General features: G+C 39.7%; 1 long non-coding RNA gene across 2 annotated transcripts; it reads left to right on the plus strand.

Annotated features, from left to right (window-relative positions):
• The first annotated feature begins 4,875 nt into the window (after positions 1-4,875).
• Positions 4,876-7,687, plus strand: LOC120289506. 2 transcript variants are annotated; one of them, XR_005547521.1, is made up of 5 exons: positions 4,876-5,026; positions 5,256-5,387; positions 6,345-6,542; positions 6,658-6,774; positions 7,318-7,687. It is a non-coding gene; the product is annotated as an uncharacterized LOC120289506 (long non-coding RNA). The 2 variants fall into 2 exon arrangements; XR_005547520.1 differs by having other exon boundaries at positions 5,317-5,387.
• Positions 7,688-19,062: the final 11,375 nt, after the last annotated feature.

The following is a 19,062-nucleotide window of genomic DNA, read 5'->3' on the forward strand; positions in this document are numbered from 1 at the left end:
GTAAAAACTTTTCCGGATGCCAAATATCAACGATTTTATTGTTCTCGAATTTATCCTTATTTTTTGGCCAAATTACATTGGTTAGATTTTTCATGTATTGGGTCTCATATATGCCATTTGGACTAGATAACTAATCTCATATCTACAATCAATTTTCCGCAATTATATGGCAATGAGAGGCTTTTTTACATTGGTAAGTGTCAAAAAATTATTGGTGAAAAAAAAAATGACCGGTGACTTTTTTTCCTAGATAGCGTGTTGCTATTTATTAAAAAAATCTATAAAATGACCAATTCTTTTACAATTTGCAAATTATCGGTTTTTGTTCTAACTAATCAACTTTTATATGCATGATTTAATAAAAGTTTCGAGTATATTAACTCTTCTATGAAACTTTCAACCTAAATTAAAGTAATTTACCAACTTTTGTCAAATTGAATTGCCAACTTGTTTGGAATTACCAACTTCCCTTTGAGACCATGCTTGAACATAAGAAGAGCAACCCTCTCTGTACTAATATGGCTTACATTGGTCAAAGCTTTGGAATGACAAAACTCAATTACTCGAATGACAAAGATTGCCCATAAGAGGATAGACACAAAGCCAAAGTAAGACACCATAGATTCTTTAGGATTTGAGAACAAGTACTGCTTTAATCATGTGGATAATGGTCTTGATTCACCAAAGAAAGAGTGACTATAAATTGTTTTTCAGGTCGTTTTCTGATCACCGTCCATAATGACTTCTTAATGGACTACTCCAATTTTCCAAGCCATGCCTACGGAGACTGGTCAAACGGTCAACCCATCAAAATCAACCCAAAATGTATGTCATCCTTATTCTGTAATAACGATCAAAGGAGGACGACCCAAAAAAAAAAAAAAAAAAACAGGAAAGATAGGATGCTTACAACACTATTTACCTCTTAAGACTGGCAATTGTCAGTGAATATAAATTTGTCGTTTTCAGACAAAATGAAGGTGGAAGCTCGATTCAGAGAAAAGCAATGGCATGAACAAACAAAAAGTTAAAAATCAAGATGATAAGTGGTTGACATTTAATGCAAGGAGTTATTTGCATACAGAAGTCGGTGTCCGGTCGAAGCAACCTGGGTGCCATTGTGGCCATGTATCATGGATCAAGCGGCTACCACCAAAACTGGAGAATTTCAAGCAAAGTGTCACTGAAAGGTTCGACTTCTCTTTAAGAAAATTAAAGAGGCTTAGGCATTGGAAGAAAACAAAGCCCCCGAGAATTTATCCATTCAATTTCCTCGTATTTTCGCTTCTTTGTACATTTTAACTCCTATAATTTCCTTTTAATATATTTTCATTTCCATATTCTTTAATTTTTTTGCAATTTGCATTTCATTGCACTTAGATTCGTAGATTCATCACTCCACCAATGTCTCGTTCGCATGTTTTGTGTTTGAGTGTGCAATCACGGAGCGATCTTGATCACTTTCCAATCATCAGAAGTTCAGATTATCTTAGACTTACGTCGATCTTTGTCAACATTGTTTTGGCAAAAACAGGCAAATATATTTTCACTAACAGAGAGCAAGTGGTGAGTGCGGGACACCTGGAGTGCCATAACTTGGCACGCCGGGACACTTAAGTGCCATAACTTTAAAATGGTACACATAAGTGCCATCATCGGAGTAAAATGGGACACTTAAGTGCCACTCCGGCAAAAATCCGGCCAAATGGCTGACGTGGCGACTTTCCGGCGAGCTCGGTCCCAAACGGCGTCGTTTTGCACGGCGACGTGGCGGAGAAAATGCAAAAACGACGCCGTTTCGCGCGTCTACGTGTAAATAATAGTATATAAATTAATTAAATTAGATTTAAAATATTCAAAAATTTTAAAAAAATAAGAAAAATTTAAAAAAATTTAAAAAATTAAGAAAAATTTAAAAAATTAAGAAAAATTTTAAAAATTAAGAAAAATTTTAAAAATTAAGAAAAAAAATTTAAAAATTAAGAAAATTTAAAAAATTTAAAAAATTAAGAAAAATATTTAAAATGTTAAAATTTTTAAAATTTTAAAAAATAAGAAAAATTTAAAAAATTTAAAAAATTAAGAAAATTTTAAAAAATTTTAAAAAATTTAAAAATTTTAAAAAATTTAAAAATTTTAAAAAATTTAAAAATTTTAAAAAATTTTAAAAAATTAAGAAAATTTAATTTTTTTAAATTAAGAAAATTTTAATTTTTTTAATTTAAGAAAATTTTAAAATTTTTTAAAATTTTTAAAATTTTTTAAAAAATTAAAATTAAAAAAATTATAAAAAGTGGGGAGTGGGAGGCCGAACGGGGCGGCTCCATTGCCGCCACCGCCGGCTCCCTCACCGCCGCCACCTCCGCCGCCGCCGCCTCCCCCACCCCCTTTTTTTAATTTTTTAATTTTTTTAAATTTTCTTATTATTATTTTTTAAATTTTTTAAATTTTTAAAATTAAAATTTTTTAAATTTTATTATTTTCTTAAATTTTTTAATTTTTTAAAAAAAAAAAATTAAAATTTTTTAAAATTTTTAAAATTTTCTTTTTTTTTTTTTAAATTTTTTTAATTTTTTAAAATTAAAATTTTTAAAATTTTCTTTTTTTAAAATTTTTTTTTAAAATTTTTTAAAATTAAAATTTTTAAAATTTTCTTATTTTTTAAAATTTTTTAATTTTTTAAAATTAAAATTTTTAAAATTTTCTTTTTTAAAAAATTTTTAAAATTTTCTTATTTTTTAAAATTTTTAATTTTTAAAATTAAAATTTTTAAAATTTTCTTATTTTTAAAATTTTTTAATTTTTTAAAATTAAAATTTTTAAAATTTTCTTTTTTAAAAAAAGTTTTAAATTTTTAAAATTAAAACTTTTAATTTTTTTAATTTTTTTAATTTTTATGCTGATTTGGAGCTCAAGGAGCCACGTAGGCAAAAAAAAATAATAATAAAATATTGCACGTAGGATTTCCTAGGCAAGGGTCGCCGGAGGTGGCACTAAGTGTCCCACTCGAAAAAAAGTGGCACTTGGCACTTTAAGTGTCGGTTTTGAAGTTATGGCGGCTTAAGTGTGGGCGTCTTGAGTTATGGCACTTGTGGTGTCTTACGCCGCAAGTGGTTGGGGAGGAACCCCGCGGGGGGCACTTACTATTAGTTTGGTGGGCATGTGCGTTCTTTTATTGAGATTAATGTATTCCAGTTACACGAAAGGTGTTATTATCATGTGAGACATTTATTACATCGAAATTTAAGTGATTTATCATTCTTACGTAGAAGATATTGTTCTATGTTGTTTTTTTACACAGCAAGTATAATAGGTTATAAATTAATATCATTTACACTATTGACAAGGTAAAGAGGACTTCCTACTTTTGTGGAATCTCAACCATTTTATTTCTTCTCAGCTATCCTCAGTTACTTGTTGTTTTACGAGGTTGGGACACCTGGAGTGCCATAACTTGGCACGGAGGGACACTTAAGTGCCAAAACTTTAAAATGGTACACTTAAGTGCAATTATCAGAGTAAAATGGAACACTTAAGTGCCAATCCGGCCAAAAACCGGCCAAAATGCAGACATGGCATTTTCCGGCGACATGCTTAACCGATGTAGCAATTTTTTTTTTTTAAAAAAAACACACGTGGAGGAGGAAAACGACGTCGCCCCATCCACTGTGCATTTGGCCAAACTAAACGACATCGTTTTTCCTTAGTGTTAAACGACGTCGTTTGGTTTATTTGGATTTTAACCTTTCGTCAGTTCACACCAAGTCTGACGTCCTCTCCATCCATCGCCGTTCACAGCTCGCCGTTCGCAGGTGATCGCTCGCCATTGTCCCTCACCGTCGTCGCTCGCCGTCGTCAATTTGCTCAGGTTTTTTCTCTTCTTCCTCTCCCCTGTGGTGAAATTAGGGCTCCAACTCGTTTATTATGGCTCAGACTTGAAATTTGGGGGTCGGCTGGGAAAGCTCAGGCTTGGTGTGAGATTTATGGCTCAGATATGATGCTACAATTCTATTGGGGGGTTCGAATTGACAGTTTAGGAGCGGCCTTGAAATGTAGGCTCGGTGTAGGGCTCGGCGGGGGGAAAATTAGGGCTCGGTGTAGGGCTCGACGTCGCCTCATCCACTGTGATGTGTGATTCATTCGGGGTGTTGAATTGTGATGTGCGAAAGTAATTTGTGAAATGTCGGATGTGAAATGTGCGATGGTGATTGGTGATTGTTAGGGTTCAGAGTATTGGACTTTGGACATGTTCGAATCGAAGGTTGTGGGGATGGGGACTTCTGGATATTTTTTTAATAAATTACATTGTTGAGGACCCATGCTGAGGAATCTCTCCATATTTTAAAAGAATGCGACGGCATAATCAAAGCAGTTGTTGGGTCCCATCTTTATTTTTATTTGTCCTTGTCCTGAGGCCTCTTGTTTTCAAGCTGCAGCTGTCGCCTGACCGCATCTTCCCTCTCTCTTTCTTCTTTTCTTTTCTTTAATAAAGAGTGTAGGGACCTCCACTTGCAATTGTCTGTCCTTTGTGAATGTGGTCCCAAAAGTTAATTGTATATTTGTCCTCTTTTGTTGCAGAAATGGCGCATAAAGACTATGGGGGTGTTTGGTTCGGCTTTCCCAGGGGCTTTGAGCCCCCAAAGCCCCTTGGGAAAAATATAAGGGTGTTTGGTTCGACTTTTAAAGGCTATTTGGCAAAATGTTTGCCTTTGGAATGCTAAAAGCCCAAAGCAGGTGGGGACCTACTTTGGGCATTTCAGCATTTTCGGCATGCTGGTGGGAGAATTAATGAATTTTTGCTTATTGCCCATTTTATCCTCAAAATTTTATTAAAAGTCCAGTTTTACCCTACCCAAAACAAAACCCTACCTTTCTCTCGACGCTCTTTCCTCTCTCCTATGTTCTGCAGTTCATCACGCGAAGGCTCTTTTCCTTTCGTCGATTCTCGCAGCATCCCCTCTCGCCGATTCTCGCAGCATCGCCTCCACTCTCACCGCCTCTTTTTCTCTCCTCTCTCTTCTACCTGGTATGCCTCTCTCTCTCTCTCTCTCTCTTCCTCCCTCTTTACTTCCTTTTCGTCGCTGGATGGTAAACGGATCTGCCTATTATCGGTCTTCTCGGTTTGTTCCCTCTCTCTCTCTCTCGCGCACACCCGATCCCTCTCTCTTTTCTCCCCCTGTTCTTGTTCGTCCGTTCGGGTGTTTGTTCAATTTCGATTCGTGGGTATGATTCTGTTTTTCTTGGGTCTGCGCCAGAACGGCGTGATTGGGGTCGGACCGGCGTTGTTTGATGATGCGATAGCTCCTGGTTTTTCAGATACAAGGAGAGAGCGACTGAAGTCGTTTCTTAGGCTGGCCACGTTCAACCTCTCTCGTGAAGTCAACAAGGTATATCTGGTTTCCTTTTTTGTCTCCTGAGAATTCGAGTGAGTAACACAACAAAAGTCGGCTTTTGGTTCTTCCTTCACTGTGCGCATGTGGGGCAGTTCATGGTGTTGATCAACATAAATGTGCTGTTGGATAGCCCGGATAATGTAGTTAATCGATACTCTTTGAAGCTCAGTAATGAGGCTCTGGTGTTTGCAATGGAAGCATGTTGCTTATGGCTTTCAGCAGCAGTCATTGTTCTGTCTAATCTGTTATTTCTTGAATATGGTGTACTCAATGGAAAGAGTAGGATGAGCCAGTCATGCTATTTGGTTAACGAGTAATATTTAGCGAGTCCTTGACCGAGGTGACATCTCCAAATTTGTGTATGGACAGACAAATTCAAGATCCTAATTTCAATGATTCAGATTATATGTTTCCACCCCCATTTTTGGATGTCCTTATGCTATCCGTCTATAGTAGCACTTCTTTCTCCCCCCTTTCCTCTCTTCCATTCATGGCTTGCAGTGTAGAAAGGCATGTAAGTCGATTCTGGTGCTCAGCTGGAAGGGAGGAACTCGTGTTAAGCGAGAAAGAGTTCTAAATACTGCATCTCAACGAGAAGTTTGATTGCCTTTGGCCAGTCAATCTGCTGAAGTATCTGCTGAGTTAATAACATGGTGGACCCTGTTGGCGAAAGCTTTAACAAAATTTCTAAGACACCTATGTTTTAAAATTATTCATTCAAAGCAAGGATCCTCAAGGTTTCATGGCTCCCCGCCCTACCTTCATTACCGGACATAATGCATTTATATGCTCTTCTGTGTGTGGGAGATGTTCTTCCCTTGCTCCTTGTTTCTTTGCATAAAGAATGAGTCTTTCAACTAGATGGATTAAGTGCCGTGTAGTGTTGAGTTAGATGAATCGCACATCATAGCCCTAATATGGACTTGGAAAATTCTTTGCTTATTGATTCAGATGCAAGAGCCAGTGTTGAAGCGGCATTAGTTAGAAACACACTTGAGAAGCAGAAGACAACAACCCACTTGCTCGCCTACCTCATGTGATGGTGATGTAGTGGAACGTCCCCATAAAAAGATAAACATATTTTCTTCCTCTTCCTCAGTGAGCATTTCTGAACACGAGAGTCATGATCGACTTCAACCAAGTGAAAATGTACTTATTCTTCTGGTTTCTTCTTTTCTTCTCTTGCTTTCATATCCAAAATAAGAAAATCTAACCAATTCTCTTATGTGGACTTTGTTCTGTTCTGTGTCTTAATCCAACACAGGGTTCTGCTGGTAAAAACAACGAATCAAAATTTTCCCAAACAGATTTGGTAGAAAAGGATAAAGTTTGTGCTATTGAGACAAGGTCTGCTCCATGCCAAAGGCCACAAACATCCAAGGTCCAGTTACTTTCTATCTTGCAATTTTTCTCAGTATGAATTTTTTTTTTACATTTTATGAATCTTCTCGTGTTTTGTTAAGTTTTCGAAATATTTTGCACCAAGAACTAGCATGAAGGAGTAGGTGGGCCTAAGGTAGACCTGCCAGACATTCACAAGAATCCTCTTTGTAATTAAGTTTCACACTTCTGAGCGGCATCGTCTCTCACTTTCACCTCGTGAAATTTAGATGGTCATTGACTTCTTCCTCCCCTCCACCTTTGTTCTCTTTTGTTTTTCATCCTTAAGTTTGGGATAGGCCCTAGGAGGTGCTCATGACAGCACATGAATAAGAAAAGTAAAACGGAGGATGAGGGTAATCTTTGTTTAATAGTATCTGTTTGTCCTAAATGTGTGGTATCAATACCGATACCTGTGATCGTGGTGAACTTTAATATTTTGAAACTGCAAAGTGGCTTAATGATGTTTATACTTGCTTTGGTTGCTTATTAGAAGTTTTTTTAAGATGGCCTCTAACGGGGATACTGGAAATGCCATTTTCAGGCCAATGACCCGTAGAGAAAAGATACAGCTTCAGAAACTAATTCAGAACCTACCGTGAGACAATCTTGTACGAGTGGTGGGAATTCTCGTTGGTGAATGGGTTGGATCGATGGCGATCCCCCTCTACACAGTATTACAGCCACCAATTGCAGAGTCCGGTATAGACTTTTTGATGCGGAATTACGAATTACTACTGGGACAATACTTTCAATCTTTCGAGTTTGATTCAAAGGGATTACTGTAATTGTACCAGGTCATACGTGCATGATGCAGCACGAAGCGCAATGTCTCTGAGCATAGTTTTGAAGACTTTATCTTGAGACTAGCAATGCTAGTAAACTAAGCTGTATAAATAAATCGATGTTTCAAATGTTGTGATTCCTCCGACCAATAAAAAAAATTGCTGTGATTCTGATTTGATGGTAGGGCGTTATACTATTCTCATCCGGAGCATCAGCAATGCAAAGTCTGTAATGAGAAATCTGGTTAGGATGGGTCCCAATTATGCTTGTTTTTCACAATAGATGTATTGAACGATGAAGCTCTCTGTTCCTTTGAAGACCTGCAATACAAAGTGACCTGATGTGGTTAAGAATTTAGGGGTGAACATAGTTTTTGTGGGTGGTTTTCACCTTGGAACCAAGAACCGTCTACCAAGCACTGCTTCTGAAAAATGGTACCATAAATTGTCTGAGGAATCGGACAGGTTTATGGAACCGGTCCCACGTGGAAAGTTCACTTTTTTTATATCATTTTTATCTTCTGACAATCAATAGCCCAACTTTTTATCAATACACTAGAATGATCATTAATTAACTTTTTATCAATACACTAGAATGATCATTAATTAACGAAGATGATTAATACTACAATAATTTTAAAAAAATATTCAAAGTTAAAAACAAACCTAAAAGAACCTTAGGCTAAAAGTTAAGTTTTGCATTTAATTTATAATCAAATTCTATTAATATAATTTTTAAATAAATTTGCTAATATATATCTTTTATATTACTCTCAACATGAAAATGTAAAATGTTATATCCTCATTGTTTCTTTTTTGCAATTTTAAAAATACTAAAACTAAAACACTTAATTTTGTCATACCAAATGGCTTTTCAAATACAAGTTTACCAAACAGTTTTGCATTTCCCTAAAGCACTTTTCAGTTTTAGTTTACCAAACAGTCTAGCATTTCGAAAAACCCCTTTATCTCAAAGGTATTTGCATTCTCCCAAGGGCATTTCCCGAAAGCTGAACCAAACGGGCCCTATGTTGCTGTCATCGTTTACTACGCTGGAGATTTTGTGATTGGGGAGGATGAGTGGGAGTATGAGGGGGGGAATGAGGGTACTATCTTTGTAGATATAAAGAAGGCATCTTATATTGGATTTGTTAGGGATATAGTCACATTTTTGCCTTGTAGAGTACAAAAGTTACTGTACTGTGTTCCTAGGAAAGGCTTGAGAGATGGTTTGAGAGTTTTGGAAAATGATAATGGTTTTAGGGATGTCTTATATCATTATCTTCATGGCGAAGAGGCAAAAGTGTTTGTTGAAAAAAATAGTGATGGTGAGGACGAAGATGATGACAGAGATAACACCCAAGTAGGGGAAGGAGGAGATGATATTCAAGCTAGTACTGAGGTTAGGGATGAAGTAGGGCATGATGGACAGGATGGGGAGGAGAGGGGCGCAGATGCTGTTCACCAGAGCGATTGTGACATGGGTGATGTCACCATCACTGAATTAGATTAGGAAGTAGCTGAATCCAGTGACGGTGATGATGACGATGACGATGAAGGGTTGGCTGCTGAAGCTGAAAATTTATTAATCTTAAGTGACGCCGACGATGAGGAGCTTACACAGTCAAGGAAAAAACAAATGGACTTTTTGTCAGATAGATTTGCAACTTTGCATGTAGCTGATGAACATCCAAATAGAGACGAAGACCCTGCAGATGTTGGTGTTGCTGGTCAGGTCCTGGAGACAGATTATGAAGAAAGAAGCATCGACACCGCAACTTCCCAGGACGAAGTTGAAGAAGATCAACGAGCTGTGCGTAGAAGGAAAAGTAAGTTTCCTTCCTATGATCCATCTGTTGCCTCTCCTACTTTGTCAGTAGGTATGAAATTCCATGATACAATACAATTTAGGGAAGCTATACTGAAGAACTCCATTGATGCACAAAGAAATATTGATTTCATTAGAAATACCAAGAAATTTGTAAGAGCTAGGTCTTCGAAACAATACTGTCCATGGAAGATTTACGGTGCGTTTGTTAAGAAGAGTAGGTCTTTCCAGATTAGAGCCTACCAAGAGGAACACACTTGTTCCATTAATTTTCAAAACAAAAGGGTAACAAGTGCATGGTTGTCCAAGCACTTCTTCGATCTAATCAAGGTGATGCCCGAGATGAAAATGACTAACTTTAGGATGCTGGTGAAGGAGCGTGTAGGCATCAATGTATCTAGGAATCAGTGCAAAAGAGCAAAGCAAAAGGTGATAAAGATACTTATTGGTCAGTATGCTAAGGAATATGGGCGGTGTGGGAGTATGCTTGGGAGTGTAGGCTGCAAAACCCTACAAGTAGAGTGTATGTAGAGGTGATTGAGAGACCGCTTCCTGATCATGGGACCAAGTTCGATAAGTTCTATGTGTGCTTTGATGCATGCAGACGAGGATTTTTAGCTGGTTATAGACGGATTATAGGATTGGACGGCTGTTTCTTGAAGGGCTTGTGCAAGGGAAAATTGTTGGCAGCGATTGGAAGAGATGCGAATAACCAAATGTTCCCACTAGCTTGGGCTATTGTAAAGATTGAGAACAAGGACAATTGGTCCTGGTTCTTGAAAAATCTGATGGCTGACTTGGAGATAACAAACGGGGAAGGGTGGGCATTCATGAGCGACCAACAAAAGGTAATGCTTGCTTTTTGAAAAATTTAGTCAATAGTTTGCTTTGTAATATGAACATGTAATTTGCTCTAGTATTTCTTACTTTGAATTATTGTAGGGATTGGTTCCGGCAGTAGCTGAGTTGTTGCCCCATGCTGAACATCGAATGTGTGTGCGGCACATATACGGAAATTGGGCAAAGACCTATAAAGGGGATAAGCTGCAATTGCAATTTTGGCAATTAGCAAAGGGTGCAAACATGGCTGACTTTAGAATAGCCAAAGAAGGACTGCTTCAGTTGACAAAGGAAGGTTGTGCTACCCTATTTCAACTATAACCGAAGCATTGGTGCAGGGAATTCTTCAGTGAGGAGTTCAAGTGCGATAACGTCGACAACAACATTTGTGAAGTATTTAATTCGAAGATAATAGATGCCGATGCAAACCGTCATCTCAATGCTTGAAGATATACGAGTTGCGGTTATGACTCAGCTGCAGAAACAAAGAGATGAGGTTGCAAAGTGGACAAGACAATATGGTCCTAGGATTGCCAAGAAATTGGATGAGAACTTGGCTGCAAGTAGGCATTGTCATCCCATTTGGAATGGAGATGACGAATATGAGATAATGAAGGGTGCAGATAAGTATGTTGTCAATCTAGGAAGTAGGAAGTGTTCATGTAGAGCATGGCAAGTAAGTGGAATTCCATGTGCACATGCCATATGTGCCATCCAATTGAAGGGCGACAATACAGATGATTACATCGATGATTGGTACCATAAATCAAAATATCTTGCTTCCTATCAGTTCATGATGCAGCCAATTAGAAGTAGCAAGTTTTGGGAGCCCACGGATCATGAAGCACCTCAACCTTTGCCACTGAAGAAGAAAATTGGAAAGACAAAACGAAGACGAAGAATGGCGAAGGGAGAGGTCTCGAGTCAGCAAAGAATGAGCAGGCGGGGTGCAAAGATGACGTGCTCTTATTGTCGCCTAACAGGCCACAATATTAAAGGTTGTCAATTGAGGAAGCAACAACAACCGTTGAGGCAAGGTGAAGGGCCTAGTGAAAAGACAGTTGGAGAAATGCACACAGCAGGGCCAAGTGAGTCGATTGTTCTTCGATCAACAAGTAGAACCACAGTAAGTCATGAAATTTATTTTATGTTTATGTTGCTTTCTTGTCATTTATCATAAAAATGTACATAATATCCTATTTGGCCTTATATGTAATGTGTTTGTTAGGTCACAAGAAGAACCTCGGTAAGTCATGAAACCGAACAGCTGTTCGAATAAGGCAAGGTAGAAGACAGCCCGGTGAAGGATTGGCCCAAGCGGATCATGGCCAGGTGAAGGATTGACCCAAGCAGCATCGGGGCCAGGCTGAAGGATTAGCCCAAGCAGCATCATGGCCGGTGCAATCGATCGTTCTTCACGAAAAAAGAAATACCCAAAGTGGTAAATTCAACCATTTGTATTCAATTTTTCATTTTCTTTATATTATTATATGTCTCGATATTATATTTATGGTATCTTTTGGCTCTTTCTCAGGTTCGAAGAAAGCAAGTTGGAACTCAACCGCCAACCGAAGGGCCATCACAAGAGCCACCTCAAGGATCATCACAGGGGCCACCAGAAGAATCACTGCAAGGGGCACCACAAGTACCACCACCAGTACCACCAGAAGGCCCAACAAAAGGAGGTGTCACTGAAGTTGAAGGGCTACACAGAAGGACAACTAGAACAAGGCCAGGTGAAGGGGCAGCTACACAAAGGCCATCTAGAAGACGCCCCGCTGAAGAATTGGTCGAAGAAGCCCCGGCTGTAGCTAAAGGGCCCAAGAAAGCAGGAAAAAGGGGCAACAAATCACAAGTTCCTGAAAGTGACGCCCCTATTCAAACAAGAGGGGCACTTGGGAAGAGGTTAAGACAATATGGCTATGGCCTTTATACAGATGAGCGTACTGGAATAGTTATTCTCAATATAAGTTTTATTGGCTGCATTTAATTTAATTTATGCTGTAGATTTTTGCTAACAATTTATTGTTTTTTTGTAGCTTGGGAGAAGTTCAGAGGTTCTTATCTCAGGCCCAACTCAAGAATCAACGGCTGCACCAACAAAAAAGAAAACATCAAGCGTGCCAACAAAAAGAAGAGAAAGAACCCGGCTCCGGCTCCGGCTCCTTTTGATTCAATTCGGCCTAGGACATTTGCAGCTCCATCTCGAGTCGGTGGATACCGAGAAGGTTGAAGAAGAAGTTGCACGTCCAGTTAGAAAGAGTGACAGAATTATGAATCAAGTGAAAGGCCCATCGAAAGGAGCACGAACAGGGGGTGTCATGCATATTGATTGATGAGATGAGATGTGATAGGATTTGTGGAGCTTAGGAGTCAAAACAGTTATGTAAACGTTGATGTTGTCAGACTTGCTATGGATGGTTATCTTTTTTTTTTTTCTTTAGTTTGTCATTCATTGATGTTGTCAGACTTAATTTCAATATCAATGAAATGATTTTGCGCTGCTTGTCAATTTATGTTGTTGTTTATCATGGATTCTGCTTTTACTTGTTGCTTTTCTTTGTTGGTGTTACGTGGTGATAGCCGGAGTGCTGGTGTATCTGGTGATGGTGGATGGTGATGTTTGGTGGTAGTCAATTTGTTGTTGGGGTACTAATGTCGTGGCTGGTGGTGATGCCTGGTGATTATGGGTTTGTGGTGGGGGTTATAGGCTTAAGCAGCTGCACCTACACTGTACAAGTGTGCGGTTGCACATCTTACACCATGTGTACTGGTGCAAGCTAGTGCAAGGCTCAGCTTGCACTAGTACCTTGTGCAGCAACACCACCAGCATGGTGGTGGCTGGAGCGCCTAGTGTGTAGTGTGGCTAGTGGTGATGGTTGGTGGTGCAGCCAGTGCTAGTGGCTGGCGCAATTTTTAGAGAAAACCCACAAAAAAAATTGGCACTTAACTAATCATATTCTAAAAAACTTGGCACTTAACTGTTCACTTTTAACTACAAGTGACACTTAACCGATCACTTTAATAATAACTTGACACTTAAGTGATCCTTTTTTCATCGCGACTAGCACTTACGTGATTACTAAATACAACTTATGGCACTCGGGTAATCACTCATGTTTGTCTTGTGTATATGTTGGTCTACATCAAAACAAAGCAGATGATTCTGCATCAAAACAGAGAAGATGATGGTAAACTTATGGCAACTCCATACGACATCACAAACAACAACAAAGCCACAATGATCTTGTGGAACAACACAAACTTCTTCGCATCTTTCAAAAAAAAAAAACCCCCTACGTTTAATCCAGAACAACACCATTTTTAACTATGGCAGTCGGAGAAACTTTTTCTCATTTTCAAGTACTTTACATTTCATCATAAAGTACAATAGACAACAAAACAACACCATAATACACGTTTGGTAAAACTTTCGTTCAATTTTCATCATTGAAACTTCATTCTTGAAAGGTTTAGTTGAAGATGCTTGAGCGTGCATTGAGACTTCATTCTTGAAAAGTTTAACTGAAGACGCTTGAGCTTGCATTGAGTCAACATCGTCCAAGTCGTCCACGAACACAGATGGAGATTGCTGTCTTTTATGAAGTAGATCCAATATCACCTCTGTGGCTTGGTCAGAGAACTTCGCATCGATCCATTTGAAGTATTTGCACTTCGACGCTTCTTTATATCGGGCGCATCCATAAAATCTTCTCCCAGGATTGATTTGAGTCCATGATGTTCTTCTTGGACTCGGTAACCCACAAAAACAGAAACGCTGGCCTTCTCCTTCGCTTCGGTGAGAGGAAATTGAGGCGCTGCTGCGAGTCCTACTCTCCATTTCCAAGATTCGACGAAGGAATTTTGGGCAAATGAAAATTAGGGTTCGAGACTTGAATTCGAGCACTTCAATAGGGATTTTGGCCGATTTAGGCTTTTAGATTTGGGGCATTTGGGGAGATGACGTTGTTTTTGGAAGATTTGGGGCTTTTATTATGCAGACGATGTCGCTTCTAGTGAGTTAGAGCTGACTCAGCTCTCCGGCGAGCCACGTAGGCAAAAAATAATAATAAAATATTGCCACGTAGAATTTCTGGCAAGGGTCGCCGGAGGTGGCACTTAAGTGTCCCACTAGAAAAAAAAAGTGGCACTTAAGTGTACCGTTTTGAAATTATGGCACTTAGGTGTCCCCCCGTGCCAAGTTATGGCACTTGGGCTGTACTTCTGCCCTTGTTTTACAAATAGTATATCCAAAGACAAATACATAAAGTTATAAATTTATGCCGCCTCTCATATATTTCAATGTTTGCATTCGAATCTTTTCTATTCTCCAAATAACCTTCCAAAAGAAGAATTTCAAATCTTCAAATAACGTTCTCTTTACATATGTTGTATGTGTACAATCACTCTCTATGTATGATTTTTTAATTTTTTTATTTCTATCAATTTCATGTACTCAAATATTTTTTTAAATAGGATGGTTTTACATAATATTTTAAATGCCACATCCTTGCGTCGAGTGCTCATTTGCTAGGAGAAGTGTTAAAAAAGTCCTAAACATTTTGCATTTGTGCCAATTCAGTCCTTTTCGGTCAATTTTGGCCGGATTTCATTGACTGGACGCCGGCCGACTGATGTAGCCCGATCGGTGCTTACATGAACAACTTTTGATAATATTTTAATATTTTTTATTTTTATTTTTTCCTTCTCCTCCTCCTTCCTCTAGCCGGTTGCTGGACCTCGGCGACCGGCCAGAGGCGACAGTCGGCGAGGTCGAGGTTGATCTCGCCAGCCACCTTGCCAGTGGCCATGAGGGTGGCCTCGCGCAAGGCGGTGAGGCTCGTCCTTGCCAGATCTGGCGAGGATCGAACCTCGCCGACCCTTGCCTATGGCCGGCGAGGCTCAACCTCGCCAGATCTAATGAGGGTGAGCCTCGCTCGCCCGACGTGAGGCCGCCCTCGAGGCCTGGGTGGTGAGGGTCTAACCTCACCCATGGTCGGCGAAGGCGAGCCTTGCCAGCCCGGCGCGAGGCCGCCCTCGAGGCCTCGAGCTGGCCTTGCGCCGAGCGGGCGAGCCTTGCCCTTATCGCCCAGGCCTCGAGGGCAGCCTCGTCGGCCATGGGCAAGGGCCGGCGAGGCTCGACCCTCGCCAAATTCAGTAAGGGCAAGCCTCGCCGCCCCATGCCAGGCCGCCCTCGCGGCCACTAATAAGGTGGCAAGAGAGGTTGAGGTCACCTCTGGCCAGTCGCCGAGGTCCGATGACCGGCTGGAGGAAGGAGGAGGAGAAGGAAAAAATAAAATTCAAAAATTCAAAAATACTAAAATATTATTAAAAATTATCCACGTCAACGCCGATGTGACATCCTGGAATTTCAATTCTGTTTTTAATTATATAAATCAGGCATTTCATTGATGCGCCTATAGTGCTATTCTTAGAGTTGATCGCTCTTGGGATAACTAGACTATCTTGGATATCCATTAAGGATTTTTATGCAATAGGCTTGGGAATTCGACCAAGAATCAACTATGCAACCGTGCTCATCTGCAGAGATCATTACGGCATAGTTAAAAGGCAATTAGAGATCAGAGATAGGTCAGTTCGACAGAGATGTGTGACTAAACGTGGGTGATTCCATCAAATTACAAAATTCTCATCAACCGATACTAGACTGATTTTTCTGTCGTTTTAGTACCCTGTGTCTGTATTTAAAATATCGAGATTTTCACGACAATTGAAAGTCGCCAATGTGCGAAGAGGTTCATTGTGGCTCAAAAAAAAAATCGACCACGAGTCATTTGCAGTAAAAAATTTTGAAAGCTACCCGGTAAACTAAGTCACGCTAAAATCGCACCAGATTGAAATTAACCAAGAATTTGAATCCGATTTCAGAAATTGAAAGTTTTGTCATATCACGAGTCATTTTAGGAACGTCGACTCATCTTCCGAAGATTTTTCTGCAAACCGAGATTTTTGGCGAAAAGTCAATATAGGGTCGTTTTCAATCGGAAATTTTAAAGGACCGTTTTTTGTTGCACAATTGGGATGTGAGTTGGTTCTATTGGCATGGAAAAATGTCAATTTGATCGTGAGTACCTTGGTTGAATTTGTGGAAGCCAAATTGAGTTAATTCAAGTAAGGATTGAATCTAATTTGAGGGAAATACCTTCAAATTCGTAGCCCCCTCTTGCCTTCAACTTTAGACCATCTCAATGGCTTCCTAGGGAAGCTTTGTGGGCTGCAAGTGTGCTGAGGAAGCCAGGACCAAGTGGGACCTCTTCTAGGGGACAAAAGGATGAGGATGAGGCTTGGAATGACCCTTCAAAGGCAGCCGGTCCCCTTCTTCCTTCCCCTTGGTTGACTCCCCCATTTCCAGAGCGAAGGAAGCTTCAAAATTTGCAGAGAAAGCCTCAGCATCCTCCCCCTGGCCGTTGAGCAGCCCACCAAGTCGCCTGGAGCCACCGCATCGGAAATTTATCTAGACAAGCTGTAGTGCTGTAGTATTTATCTAGACAGGTTCGGAAATTTTACAAGCCCGTTTCGGTATTTAATTAGGCTTTTCCAGCCTAAGTTGCATTTTTGGTATTTATTTAATTAATTTTTCGTAATTATTTAATTAATTATTATTTTCCGAAAATTAGACCGGGATAGCTAATGACCGAAATTTTGTGCTAATCGCAATGGTATGATTGGTTTATTTAATTGAGTGCTAATTTGTGCTGATTGAGTGAGATTTGTAATTTTGGGAATTTATCCCAAAATTGAGTATTCTTTGTTTTCAATTAGAAAATACCAAGCGTCGGTTCACAACGCCAAAAATATGTTTGTGGAGTATTGAAATTAGTGGGATCTTCAAAAGGGAAAATATTGTATTTTAGCTAAGACCGACTGTGTACCCACACACGATTATTTATATCGGGTATGATAAAAATGGTGAAATTATTGATTAGTTAGGATGGTATACTATATCAGCCTGCGGGCTTTGATATATCAGCTTAGAGTGAGCAGTATACCGATATACTATATCAACTTGCGGGTTTTAATATATCAGCTTAGCTGGAGCAATATATCTTAGCAACTTCTGGTGAGCATTGTCAGTATACTATATCAATCTGAGGGCCTTGATATATCAGCTTAGCGCAAGCAGTATACTATTTATCAGCTTAGAGTGAGCTATACTATTTATATTCAGCTTAGGGTGAGCAGTCCTTGATGTAATCGAACTTTATAAATAGTATTGAATGGATTGACCGAGAAATGATCTTAATGACATGGAATCGACTAGGTCGATTGATCAATGACTCGATCTGATTGATGAATTGATTTGTTGAAATGATTGATTGAGTGATTGAATCGTGCTGACTTGCAGGAAGGGACTGAGGCAAAGATAAGTTCTCTGACTTGTGCTTGTGCTTAGGCAGCCCTTGGGGCATAGTTTCTTCCTAGGTCGATTGATCAATGACTCGATCTGATTGATGAATTGATTTGTTGAAATGATTGATTGAGTGATTGAATCGTGCTGACTTGCAGGAAGGGACTGAGGCAAAGATAAGTTCTCTGACTTGTGCTTGTGCTTAGGCAGCCCTTGGGGCATAGTTTCTTCCTAGTCGGGACTTAGGGGGTGAACTTGCTGAAACGTCGTCTCACCCCGTTGTGGGATAACAATTTCAGGTCCTTAGATGGCCGCTCCTCCCGAACATTTTAGACAGCCGAAGAAGGTCACCAAGCAGAAGTGCTTTATTCCGCTTCATGGAAACTCAAGGGGATGGGTCTATGAACTCGTGAAGTCCGTGGTTTGGGTTGACGCGGGTCTACCCCATAAGGTACCCTATCAATACCGATCATGGTATCGTCGGGAGCGGAATGGACAGAGAAAGGGTCCCATACCGGAGTCTGAGGTCCCTATGTATGTGCTGGAGGTTGCTTTTGGGAAAGGCACGGCCAACCCACCAAGTGGTTCAATGGTGGACCCGTGTTTGTCGGAGCCAGGGACCCCAAAGTATTTAGTCGAAGACTCGACTGATTAAAGGATCTGTAGCCTCTACCCCCCCCCCTTTTGCAGACCATGTATATAGTCTGCTAGTATTGTATATGACATAGTTTGTTATGTGTATAAATGTGTGATGTGGTTTGGTTTTCAAAAGGAAAAATTGTGGCCCTGCTTTTCTATCTCATCTCTATGTTGTCTGGGAATTTATTTATTTACTTCCGCATTCGCATTAAAATGAATGGGTCGGCGATGCATCCTGGGACATCGCTATTTAATGGACCGCCGAGGGATGGGCACGTGCTTGGAGGATCGGGGCATGACAGCCGATCAGGCCATGTCAGCCTGCCGGCGTCCAGTCAGCGAAATTGGCCGAAAATGACTGAATTGGCACAACGTAAAAATGTTTAAGACTAAATTAACACCAAAAAAAGATTTATGACTAAATTGGTACAAATACAAAATGTTTAAATCTTTTTTTTAACACTTTTCCCCTTGTTTGCTAGTTTTATATAAATGAAAGAATGGTGTGAGAAAAAGAAAAAGAAATTCCCAGCATCGCAATATGTTTATGACATTCTCTCATAGCCCAACTTGCAATTCGACTATAACGAGCTTAGTTGAGCCCAACATCATCTTCGTCCGTCAAACTATTAATCAAAGTTAGCAAAACGCCCTCTCGACTCCGCATCGTTGGGCTTTTGGTGGACTTGGATTTATCGAACCGAAAACATATACACCACATTCACATGTATCATTATGAGCTAGAGCGTATAAGTTAATGTCGATAACACTTGACACGTAATCGAGAGTGACCCTCACACCTTACATGATTCACCCAGCTCGATCCTC

The sequence above is a fragment of the Eucalyptus grandis genome, chromosome 11, assembly GCF_016545825.1.
Source record: "Eucalyptus grandis isolate ANBG69807.140 chromosome 11, ASM1654582v1, whole genome shotgun sequence".
NCBI classification, from domain to species: Eukaryota; Viridiplantae; Streptophyta; class Magnoliopsida; order Myrtales; family Myrtaceae; genus Eucalyptus; species Eucalyptus grandis.